Source organism: Talpa europaea (assembly GCF_964194135.1).
Source record: "Talpa europaea genome assembly, chromosome: 7".
Classification (NCBI taxonomy): domain Eukaryota; kingdom Metazoa; phylum Chordata; class Mammalia; order Eulipotyphla; family Talpidae; genus Talpa; species Talpa europaea.
This window is the reverse complement of record NC_140074.1, coordinates 32,526,250-32,540,180: the sequence shown is the minus strand read 5'-3', so window position 1 is coordinate 32,540,180 and position 13,931 is coordinate 32,526,250.

Below are 13,931 nucleotides of genomic sequence, written 5' to 3'. Positions count from 1 at the left end.
CAAATGGGCCAAAAAAGAAAGCAGGAACAGCTATACTTATATCAGATAAAACAGACTTCAAACTCAAAAAAATAAAAAGAGACCCCAATGGTCACTACATTATGATTAAGGGGACAATACTTCAAGAAGAAATAACACTCATTAACATATACTCACCAAACGAAAGAGCACCAAAATATATCAGACAACTGTTGTCCTCTCTGAAAACAGACATCAGAGAAAACACATACGTAGTGGGAGACTTCAACACACCACTATCAACAATGGATATATCAACAAGACAAAAAATAAGTAAAGAAACTAAAGCTCTAAATAAGGACCTAGAGTATTTGGGCTTAACAGACATCTATAGAACACTACACCCAAAAAAAAAACGGAGTACACATTTTTCTCAAGCGCACATGGATCATTCTCCAGGATCGATCACATACTGGGGCACAAGACAAACATCAACAGATACAGCAAGATTGAAATCATACCAACCATCTTTTCTGACCACGAAGGCATCAAACTAGAAATAAATCATAAAAAGAAGGCAAGGAACTATCCTACCTCATGGAGATTAAAAGCCACACTACTGGAAGACCACTGGACTAACGAGGAGATCAAAGAAGAAATTAAAAAATTCTTTGAATTGAATGACAAGGAGGACACCAATAACCTAAATGTATGGGATGCAGCAAAAGCAGTAATAAGAGGAAAATATATACCAATAGAAGCTCACATCAAGAAACAAGAAAGAACTCAAAGAAACAACCTAATCTCGAAGCTCAAAGATCTAGAAAAAAGAACAACAAAAAAACCCCAAAACCAGTAGAAGAAAAGAAATAATAAAAACCAAAGCAGAAATAAATGAAATTGAAACTAAAAAAAAAACAATCCAAAAGATCAATGAAACCAAGAGCTGGTTCTTTGAAAAAATCAATAAAATAGACAAACCCCTAGCCAGGCTCACAAAGGAAAAAAGGGAGAAAGCACAAATACACAGGATCATAAATGAAAGAGGAGAAATCACAACGGACACAGCAGAAATCAAAAGAATAATCAGTAACTACTATGAACAGTTATATGGAAACACGTTCAACAATCTAGAGGTGATGGACAAATTCCTACAACTCTACAATCACCCAACACTAGATAAAGAAGAAATAGAACACCTAAACAGACCAATTACAAGCAGCGAAATTGAAATGGTAATCAAAAACCTCCCCAAAAACAAAAGCCCAGGACCTGATGGATTTCCAAATGAATTCTACCAAACATTCAGAGACGAATTAGTGCCTATCCTTCACAAACTCTTCCAAAAAATTGAGAAGGAAGGTACAATACCAAACACGTTCTATGAAGCCAATATTACACTAATACCAAAACCGAATAAGGACAACACAAAAAAGGAAAACTATAGGCCAATCTCCCTAATGAACACTGATGCAAAAATCCTCAATAAAATTTTAGCTATCAGAATCCAACAATGTATCCATAAGATAATTCACCACGACCAAGTTGGATTCATTCCAGGGGCACAAGGATGGTTTAACATCCGAAAATCAATCAACATTATCCAACACATCAACAAAAAGAAATATAAAAACCATATGATAATATCAATAGATGCTGAGAAAGCTTTCGACAAAGTGCAACACCCATTCATGATAAAAGCCCTTGAAATTCTTGGGATACAAGGAACATACCTCAACATCATAAAGGCCATCTATGACAAGCCAACAGCCAGTATCATTCTCAATGGTGAAAAGCTGAAAGCAATTCCATTAAGATCTGGAACAAGACAAGGATGTCCACTCTCACCACTGCTCTTCAATATAATACTGGAAGTCCTAGCCAAAGCAATAAGACAAGAGAAAGACATCCAAGGAATCCAAATAGGAAAAGAAGAAGTCAAACTATCACTATTTGCAGATGATATGATAATATACATAGAGAACCCCAAAATCTCCACAGAAAAACTAATTCAACTCATCAATCAATTCAGTAAAGTGGCAGGATACAAAATCAACACGCAAAAGTCAGTAGCCTTCCTATACACAAACAATAAATCTGAAGAAGAAGAAATCAAAAAAACCATCCCTTTTATTATCGAAACAAAAAAAATCAAATATTTGGTAATAAATCTAACAAAAGAGGTAAAGGACCTATACAAAGAAAACTATAAAACACTGTTAAAAGAAATAGAAGAAGACACAAAGAAATGGAAAGACATCCCCTGCTCATGGATTGGAAGAATAAACATTATTAAAATGGCCATCCTACCAAAAGCAATATACAGATTCAATGCTATTCCAATCAAAATCTCAATGGCATTCTTCAAAGAAATAGAACAATTATTGATGAAATTCATATGGAATCACCAAAAACCCCAAATAGCCAAAGCTCTACTGAAAAAAAAAAAGAAGGAAATGGAGGTATCACACTCCCAGACTTCAAACTATACTACAAAGCCATAATCATCAAAACTGCATGGTATTGGAACAAGAACAGACATACAGACCAATGGAATTGAATAGAAAATCCAGAAATAAACCCACAGATTTATGGTCAACTAATCTTTGACAAAGGAGCAATGACTATGCATTGGAGCAAAGAAAGTTTGTTCAATAAATGGTGCTGGGAAAACTGGGTCGCTACATGCAAAAGAATGAAGCTTGACCACTACCTCACACCATACACAAAAATCAACTCAAAATGGATTAAAGAACTAGACATAAGACCTGAAACCATAAAATACATAGAAGGAAATATAGGCAAAACACTACGGGATTTGCACATCAAAGACATCTTTACAGACACATCACCCAAAGCAGTGATAGTGAAGGCAAAGATAAACAGCTGGGACTACATCAAATTAAAGAGCTTCTGCACAGCAAAAGAGACAATAACAAAAACAAAGAGAAACCCCACCAACTGGGAGAACATTTTTGCACCCAACACTAATGATAAAGGACTGATCACAAAAATCTGCAAAGAGCTGATGAGACTCAGCAACAACAAAGAAAATAATCCAGTCAAAAAATGGGCAGAAGAGCTAAAAAGAAACTTCTCTGAAGAGGAAATGCAAATGGCCAACAGACATATGAAAAAATGTTCAACATCACTGGTAATCAGGGAAATGCAAATCAAAACTACCATGAGATACCATCTCACACCGGTGAGAATGGCACATATTAAAAAAAAACTAGCAACAACAAATGTTGGCGAGGGTGTGGAGAAAAAGGAACTCTTCTGCACTGTTGGTGGGAGTGCAAACTGGTCCAACCACTGTGGAGAGCTGTGTGGAGATTTCTGGACCTGCTAAACATAGAGCTTCCATATGATCCAGCAATTCCACTCCTAGGTATTTACCCAAAGGACACAGAAACATCAATTCCAAAGAGCACCTGCACCCCTATGTTTATAGTAGCACTGTTTACAATAGCTAAGCTTTGGAAACAACCCAAATGCCCAAAAATAGATGACTGGATCAAGAAGATGTGATACATATATACCATGGAATATTACTCAGCATTCAAAAAAGATAAACACATGCAATTTGCAGCAACATGGATGGCGCTGGAAGGGATCATGCTCAGCGAAATAAGCCAAAAAGAAAAAGAAAAATACCGGATGGTCTCACTCATAGCAGGAATCTAGAAAACTTAAATAAGGGACCAGGAAAATGAATATAAGAAAGTGAAAATCAAAATCAACAAAAACTATGAACCAGAGACACTTTTTGGGGGGTGGGGGGCGGGAGGGGAAGGATTGGGGTCAGAATGGGGCGTTTGCAATTGCATGGGGGAATATAAAAATAAAATTTATTATTTAAAAAAAAATACATATAACTGGAAAAAAAAAAGTAAAATTAAAAAAAAAAGTAGGGTTTTGCGTGTGTGTGTAAATGGTTACGCTCATTCTAAAATTTATATGGGTATATAAAAACTTGAAATAGTGAAATAATCTAAATAAAAAAAATAAATTACTTTACAATGCTGATTAAAATAACAGAACATTATAGCTTGCTTAGCTAAACATTATATTTCCAAATCCATTTCCAATTGTTTCCCTTCAATTTGAACAATTTTTGAGCAATTTTATTGCTATTCATACCTGCTTGATTTTTTTATTAGAAATTAAAGTACACACTTTTTTTTTTTATCAGAGTGCTGCAAAGCTTAACTCCTTTTATGCCGTTCAAAATCTTCAAATCTCAAGGGGAAGCAGGTTTTTTCCCTCTTCATTCCAAGGGCTTAATCTTGACAGAAGATGTTTATAAAATATCAAAGTAGAGATCATCTCTACACTTTCTCAATTTACATAAAGAGAAACTGAGACTCACAGGGGAGTCCAGGTCTGTCTAATTTCACAGTGGAATTCGAGATAAATCCATAAATGGAGCCCTGTCTCCTGACTCCCAATTAGGAATTTTTTTTGACCCCAGCAAATTGAGTCTCACAAAGTCACCTAGAAAAGGATTCGTTGGCCAACTGGATGGAGGAATTTCAGAAAAAAATTGTTCTCACCTGCACCCCTATGTTTATAGCAGCACTGTTTACAATAGCTAAGCTTTGGAAACAACCCAAATGCCCAAAAATAGATGACTGGATCAAGAAGATGTGGTACATATATACCATGGAATATTACTCAGCATTCAAAAAAGATAAACACATGCAATTTGCTGCAACATGGATGGCGCTGGAAGGGATCATGCTCAGCGAAATAAGCCAAAAAGAAAAAGAAAAATACCGGATGGTCTCACTCATAGCAGGAATCTAGAAAACTTAAATAAGGGACCAGGAAAATGAATAACTATAAGAAAGTGAAAATCAAAATCAACAAAAAACTATGAACCAGAGACACTTTTAGGGGGGCGGGGGCGGGAGGGGAGGGATTGGGGTCAGAATGGGGGGCTGCAATTGTATGGGGAATATAACAATAAAATTTATAAAAAAAAAAATTGTTCTCATGGTCTCAAATAACTGAAACTGTTCTTGCTACAGTTCAGTGCAGTAGAGAAGGAAACAATCAATTTGACTGAAACTTCAGCAACATGTGGACAAAGCACCCGGGGCTCTAAAACAGTGCAAAATACAGGCCGCCTATGTTCACATCATTCAAGTTATGCCATTGTCCTGTGTGTGACCCCTGATGGGTTCCTCAACCTAAAATCAGGAGCCTGATTATATTAATGGCTATGCTTGCTGGTCTGTCCTTCTCAAAAAAAAAAAAAAAAAAAGAATGGGGGGGCTGCAATTGAATGGGGAATATAAAAATAAAATTTATTATTTAAAAAAAGAAAGAAATAGAAAAAGGAAATAAAAAGTACACCTCAAACTTAAAAAAAAATTAAAATTAAAAAAAGTACAATTTTTCAAAAATAAATAAATAAATCTTTAAAAAAAACAAGTTTGTGCTACAGATGCAAGACTCTGATAAATTCTATTTTACAGGATTATGGTAATAAGAATTCCTTCTTCCATGGGTCTTTCCATAGAGCTTCTTAACCATGTCAGCTGGCTTCATCAGAGAGTGCAAGCAAGAGGGCAAGAAAAGAGCACCAGTATGAGAACATGCTCTTTCCTCCGTTTTATATGTACAATTTCTCATAGCTGTGACACAGCTGTGAATAATTTTTTGTTTTTCCTTTTCCATTTAACTCAGTTATTTTAACTTAGCCCATGGATAATACAATTGCCTTTAGAGGCTCATAATAACTTATTCTATATGTGACATAAGGTTTTGCTTGTAAAATTTCTACTTTGGGGTAATATGATTGTTTCAAAATTTTCAAATATATAATTTGAATAAGGGACATATTGAGACTAGTTGGGAGTAGAAATGAAGGGGACTTTGGGCGTGGGCAGGGTCCCATACACTGAGTTTAAGAGTCTCCATCAAATAAAGGAAGAGAAGGTTATCCTAGGTTTGTAGCCTGGATGTAGTAGTATAGGTGGGAGATATGGGGTGAAACTAGGACCTCATGCTGATGTCAGAAGGAATTGGGTCCCTTCTTAGATCCTAGGGTTACCTTAGAGGAGTTCACAAGATCATCCCTCTTCTATCACACACTTGCCAAAGAACTGATGATTCCTCTCTAGGAGCAGTCCTAAACTTAAGTTGACTATTGAAGGGTAATTCACTTAAGAGTCATTTTCCCCAAGAGCTTGTAGAAGAGCTGACCCATCTCTTGACAGTGACATTTATTTTTATCTTTTGAAGCTAACTTATCTTTTCTCATACTCTGTCTGGGTTCAGTTCTTCTGCGTTGGTTTCCTACTTTAGGGCAGGGCTCACCATCTGTAGTCACCCAAATCGCCCGATGTCTGTGTAACACTTTCTTCAACTCCTCAAATCCAGTCATTTAAAAAGACCTTGAGAATTATGACCAACTATTTCCAAGCATATAAAAACATTTCAGAAAATAAAAAATCATGATAACAAAAGTTCCCTTCTACATGTGGCTTTTCATAGACCTTCTTATGTCAGCTGGCTCTATCAGAGAGTTCAAACATGAGGACAGTCTGGGCCTCCCTGGTGGCACAAGGGGTTAAGCACTGCTCTATGAAGCAATCTGAAGCCTCTGCAGCATGAGTTCGATCTCTGGCCAGCCAGGGAGCAACCCACATGGCGCAGTAGACCTCTCCTGACTCGCCCATTGCTCCCCTCAGCAGTAATCTGCCTGTTCTGTTCCTCACTCTGTCTCTTGTGAATCCTCTCACCATATATCTCTGGTCTGTACCCCAGCTCTTGTATGCATAAATAAATAAATCTAAAAAAAAAAAAACAGGACAATCTAATTCATGACCAATATTGCCAAGTGGCGAAGTGGATTATTGCATAAGTCAAATGACACTTATTAAAGATTTTACTGTGTGAAGCATGTGGAAAACTGTGGATATTTATGAATATGTTTATTAGTATACTCTTCCATTGAGATTAAACTTCAATTACAATGATTCTGACCAATCACAGTTTACTTCAGTTTGCTTACATCTGGCATATAAAAAGAGTTTAGTTAAGCTGGTTTGATTTTCACATAATATTCACAACTTCTGGTACTCTTGTTTTATGTATTTATTTCTAAAGATTTCATTTATTATTTATACAAGCACTGGGTACAGTCAGAAGCGCGGGAGGGTGAGAGAATTCACCAGAGCCAGAGTTCTCCTTCCACCATAGGAGAATAGAACAGGCAGACTGACGAAATACACTGCTGAGGGGAGCAGTGGGCGGCAGGAGAGGTCTGCGCGCCATGTGGGACCCTCGCCCGGTGGCCGGGGATTGAACCGGCACTGCAGAGTCTGCGGGCAGCTTCGCAACTCAGTGCTCAACTGCTGCGCCACTGGGGAGGCTCTCTTGTTTTATTTCTAACTAAAGACAGTGTTTTTTGGCCATGTTTAAAACACTAATATTTTTAACATTCTAGCATGGTTTCTTTAACAAATAAATACCAAGGGTATAAAGAAGGAATGGCAAACCTATAGAAAACTAGAGAAACTTAAGAGATGTAATAATCAAATGCAAGAGGAGAGGCCTCCCTGGTGGTGCAAAGGTTTAAGTCTCAGCACTATGCCAGGGAGCTAACCCACATGGCGAAGCAGACCTCTCCTGTCTCACCCACTGCTCCCCTCAGCAGTGTATTTCAGTAGATTCACCTGTTCTGCTCCCCACTCTGTTTCTGGTGAACCTTCTCACCCCCTGCACTTCTGGCCTACACCCCAGTTCTTATATGCATAAATAAATAAATAAATAAACAAACAAATAAATAAATCTTTTAAAAAACAGAGGGGGAAAAGGTCCTTATATTTTGTAGAAACAATGAATTATTGACCTATGAATGAAGACAACGTCTGAGATTTGCTTCAAACAATCAAATTGGATGGTGGAGAGTTGGTTGGTGGAAAGTGAATGAAACCAGTCTAACTCATGTGACTGATTGGCCATGACCCCTCATTCTTCTACTCTACCTCATAGCTGTTAGGCTCTCTACTTCATGAGTACCTTGAGTCCTTTTGACTTCAGCATCTGCTGGTAAATAACTCAGTTACTAATTCAGAGGTAGCAAAAACTTGGAATCAAATGCCCCCATCTCTTCTATCCTTGGATTTGATAGTTTATACTATTCTTGGCAGGGTAGAAAAGATATTTTCCATCCATTTGAGAGGGTTAATTTAATTTACCAGATCTCTGTGGCAGAAGCCCTCAGGGAAAGCCAGGTTTGTTGGTGCAAAAGGCCCTTAGTTTGTACAATCAGAGGGTCAGAAAGTAATTTGTGCATTAACTTTACTTAAGAGGTCATGGGAAAAGAGAGGGATTTAATGCACTTTCATGTAAAGAAAACTATGTTGGAAATTAGTATCACCAAGTTGGCATTCCAGAAGTTATAAGAAGGCTTTCTGTTGTGGCCTTCCTATAACTTCAGTGACTGCTACAGTCCTTTTCTTGACCCAAATAAATTTAGAACTCAAGCCTAAATAGATTGCTCTAATGTCTACCAAAAAAATCAATCAAATGATCCTCTGTGGTGAGAGTTACCCAGTCTTTTAGGGAATTATCATAGTAGGCTTTTATAGAGTAGAGCCCTTGGGCTTCCTAGTCTTCATCTGAAACCCTACTCTGTACTATCATTTATCTCCTTTCCTCCCTCCGTGCTTCTTCATTCCTTCTATTCTGCCTGTATTCCCTTCTGTGACCCATCATTTTGTGCCATCATCTGCTTCCTTTGTTTTCCTCTTATTTTCTCATCTCTTCTCCCCTTTCTTGCTTCCAGTATGGGACCTGTCCTTCCAATGTCCCTCTTTCTTGTGATAAGCACACAGATTCTTCCTTAAAGGTTTGCTTCTACTTCCTTTCCATCTCCTTTCTCTGTTCCTCTTAAATCCTGTTTTCTCTTCTCTCTTTTTGAAAATGGTTACAGGCCTAGATCTTGCATTCTATACTCTAAAGGCTATATCCACCAATTGCTAAGGACTCAACTCTACAACACCTTCTCACTTGGTTAATTTCAGTTGTGGCCTTCCCACAACTCTTTATGTACCAGAGTACTCTGCCAAATGAATGTCATTTTATTATTATTTTTAAGCTTTTTTCCCCCCAAAAATTTATTTTTATTTATACATGCAAAAACTAGGATGTAGGCCAGAGGTTTGGGGTGGGGGGAGGCAGGGGTGAGAGGATTCACCAGAAACAGAGTGCAGAGCAGAACATTGGATCTACTGAAATACACTGCTAAGGGGAGCAGTGGTCAAGATAGCAGAGGTGAGCTATGCCATATGTGGGTTAACATCCTGGCCAGGGATTGAACTCAGGCCACAGCGGTGATTGTGTGATAGCACTGAGACTTAACCACTAACTATGCCCCCAGGGAGGACTATAATGTCATTTTAATCATCTGATGATATTCTGGAGCATCTGGATTCACATCTGTGAAAGTACTATAAAAATGGATAATCATTTCAAGAACTTAGATAATCCTTGTTGACTTTTTGCTGAAGGTATCTTACCCAAATTCTTTTGCTTAGACATTCCCTTCCTTAGCCCTACTAGTAAGCATTTCTTATTGTGTTCCATCCTTACCATTCCCCCCTTACTAGTGTCCTAGTTAGAGTGTACCATTGGTATAGCCTATTTTGGCTCTAGGGTTTCTGGATCATCCCAGTGGAGATAATGAGCCATTTCATGAGTTTTCCCTAATACCATTCTCCACTCATCTCACATTAATAGTGTGTGTAATATGTTTTGTATTTCCAACCATGTAGGCTTATGAGAGGTAAACATACAGGCAAACAAATTAGCCATCCTTTGAAGATCTTGCCAGTATGAGGGGATTGATTTCTTTTAATTCAGGAAGTCCCCAGTGGAAACAGGAGTTTATGACGAATACTGTCCAGCAGGTTGTCCCTGTTTGTTCAATTCATCCACCAATGATTAGTGAAGGAGGCACTATCCTATCTCAAGGTAGCTCCTTTGGTCAAATCGAGTGTTCTGTCTGGTATGAGAAGGAGAAACCGCTCAGTCTTATTCGGCGGAAACCACAAGGTCTGCATAGCCTTTATGGCTTCCCCAGGTGGTGTGCTGGCCTCTTCAAAGGGATTCTCCATTGGCAGGTACAAAAGCTCCAGTAAGTGGTGTTCCTCTTCTTTATCCTCCTCCTCCCTTTTTACTGCAATTAGGAAAAGGGGACAGCTGCTTTGTGCCTTCAAATTCATCTCTATCTTTTCTACTCTAGCTTATAGAGGGGAGTCAGAATTTGCCCAAGCAGAATCTTAGTCAAAGTAGGTTTACCTTCTTTCAAACCAAAAACAAAGTTATAGAAAATACTTACATACACCCTCCCTAAAAAATAATCCCCAGAAAAAATAATCCAGAAAAAATAATCCTAAATTGGAAATTGAAATTGAACCGCATATATATGCCTATACGACCTCCCATAAAACCAAAATTATTTTCCATACACCAGACTACCAGATTACCCAAAGCAAAGCTTAAAGAAAAATATGCAAAACTGCCTAAATTAATTGTTGAACTCAGGCCTAAATCAAAACACACTCACACACTCACACACACACACACACACACACACACACAGCTATACTGATGTAAAACCAATGTCCTCTAAATTAGAGATGAAAAATCCCACCAAGTATTCCATAATCATACTGTGCTTCCATAATCAAAGGAAGGTACTTTGGACTGGACAACACAGGCATGATGGTTCCATTTTAGGCACCACACTGTTAGAGAGCAATTCTGGGGGAAACGGGTGACCTGGGTTGTGAGTCCTCACACATGAGATATTGTTGGTGTGGATATAGGGGTGAAATCCATTCAGGACCTCATTAATTGGCTTGAATTTTGTTTCTCACAGTTCCTCTGACAGTAAAATGACTGGTATGTGGTAAATAAATAAATAAATAAATAAATAAACAAGTAAAGGAAGAAGTATAATGTTGGTAGTGTTTGAAATGACCCTAAAATTTTCTCCATATTTGGTTATTTTCCATTTAAAACCACAGGATCTAGGTAATTTGTTAACTGAGAAATAAAGTCTCAAGAACAGTTAGACAAAAATTTTTCTAGATAAGCAAAGGAAGATTTGAACCCCAGAAACAATCAACAGATTTATTCTCTGGAACTGTTCCCATAAACATAAATTTAAATTCAGTTTATATTGCCAGAAACAACAAGCCATCAAAACCAAGGACATAACTATCATGATAGGCAGGGGTTCCAGATCTAAATGGTTCCAATCCAAAGACATGTTGATGCTAGAGGAAGGTAATATAGAGCCAATTCCCTCCCCTTGGAAGAATGTCCTGAAGAGATACAAATGCAGAACACCCATTGTTAAATCTTATTTTATCTGAAAAGACTAATTCAAATCTTCATTCCGCATATTTTTGCACACAAGATAGAGTCTATTAATTTATCCCCCACACCAGGAGCTGCATCCCCAGAAAATTTTACATTATGTTTACAAACTCACAGAACTTGTAATGTCCCTAGATAAAGACCTCCATTCTCTCACAGGCTGGACTCTGGCCACTGCTTAGTTGTAGCAAAGCCTCAATTCAGTTACTTAGAAAATACAATGTAAGCTAAGGCTTTGACTTGTCCCTACTCTATTAAAATGTCTACTTTACTCACTAATGTCCCTTAACCCTTTCAATTTGATTACTCCATTGCTGCCATAATTCTCTTGACCCATCACCCCCATTAAGAATGTTTCTAAGACCCAGAAGTTCTTCCAAATGGCAGTCCTGCCAAGTGCAAATAGCTTAGTTACAATAAAGTTGTCTGTTAAGTTTGAGGGAGGGTGTGGAAAGGTGAATTGTGACAGTGACATTTAATGCCCGTCTGGTACATGCACAGTGTAATCTCCTTGATGAACAAAGGCTCTCAGGTTGGGGCTCTTTGTTATAAAGTGTTTTCGGTTTTTTTTTTTTGTTTGTTTTTTTTAAGGTGTCTACTATCCTTGCCTATTGGCACATGACTCAGAAACAAATAGGAACTTTTAGTCCCTTTAGTATACAAGTTCAGTCTTATGGTCATATTTAGAGCAGGAGAAAACCTTCATTCACCCTGCCTAAATTGTGCTTAACTCTGTATTTCAGAGGAAGGAGGTAATTTCCTGTTTTCACAGTTTATAGCTCTATTTGGCAAGCAACGTCATCCAGGAACAAATATAAACATTCACTCTGTTGACAAAGATTAACTAAAGATTAACATACTAAGGTCATGTTAAGCTATAGAAGAAAATATACTCATAATTCAACTTATTGATTTCATTCCCCTGTCCCCCATGACAATTATTTACTCATGAGAAGCATATAGAGAAAACAAACAAGTTCACACTCTTCTTTTGACTTGCCTAGTCAATCTAATTTCATTTTCTATGCATTCATTTATTAACTACTTTTTATGTTCTATATTTAAGTGGGCCTAGCTGGGCTTGATTCCAGGCTGCAGGTCAGCCCAGTGAGCTACCCAGAACAAGCTTTTTCTCATGTGATAGCAGAAGTGCAAGAGATCAAGCCTAAGTGCACAGATATATTTCTAAGCTCTGCCTATGTCATGTCTTTTAGCATCTATTGACCAAAGTAAGTCTTATAGTCAAGCTCAAAGTCACCTGACTAATGTACATATTCATGAAGAAATAAATAAAACAATTACACAATCACACTGACAATCATGATACAGTTTCAAAAAGCCCTATGAACCTGAGGAAATATAGAGTACCTAAAAAGACAATGTAGGCAAGTCATAATAAACGTTTGGAATGCCAAAACTCAGATTTTATTATTATTTAAGTATGGTGAGTTTAATAGAGGAGGAGATGATTGTCATTGAAAAGATAGTTTGTTACTCACAATTTCCAAGAGGAGGCCATGCCATGTAGAATCATACAGGGAAACACTGCAGGTCAGTCAGAAGGTAAAAGGAGCAAGGGGAAACATGGGTAAGAATTTATTGTGTTTTTTGCGGGAAGGAATGTAAACAGGTTAGTATTAGTTAGTTTGAACAATTTCAGTGGGTTCTGGAGTAGAAACCAACTCTACTTATCATGGGGTGATTAGGGCAGGGGAATAGTATTTTGATATTATGAAAGCCCAGTAAAGGAGATGGTTGGAATATGGGCTCTGAACTGGTTAGTATTCTTATGAAAAACTCTCAAGTCAATTACATCTAGCAAGTCCGTTACTGTCTCCAGAAACTAGCTAGCCCTTGAGGTAGTATAGTTTCACCAGGGTCAGCAAGACCTTAGATGCCAAAGCATCAGAAATACAGAAAAATAAAAAGACACAATAAATATATGAAAATCATATCTTAAAAAAAGTCAGTGAAAGATACAGGGAGTTTTTTTTTTTCTTCAATGAGCAAAAAAACCACAGGCGACATCTCAACAGAAAGAAGAACACAATAGAAAGATATCTTCAGTGTGTGGGAAAAGAATTAATTGCTAATCTAAACATTCTATGTTAAGAGGAAATATTCTTCAAAAAGGAAGTTCAAATAAAGATATTTTCAGACAAGTAAAACCTTTGAGAATTTGTCAGTGCCAAAGGAAATACTTCTTCAGGAAAAAGAAAAATGAAACTATAGATGTACAGAGATACAGAAAGAATAAAAAAAATTAGAAGGGAAATGAATTGACAGATTGAATGTTGACTGTATAAAAAAATAGAATGTTATGGATATAGAAACATAATGTAAATGAAAATAGATAATTTAACATATTATATGTTCTCAAAAATGAGAAATAATTGTTCTCAAATATGAAAACAACTCCATTTCAAAAAGCATCAGAAAAATAAATTACCTAAGAATAAGTTTAACAAAAGAAACATAAATTAACATTCTTAAAACTATAAACTGTTGCTGAAGGAAAGTATTGCCCAAGATGACCTAATAAGTAGAAATATATCCCATATTCAGGAATC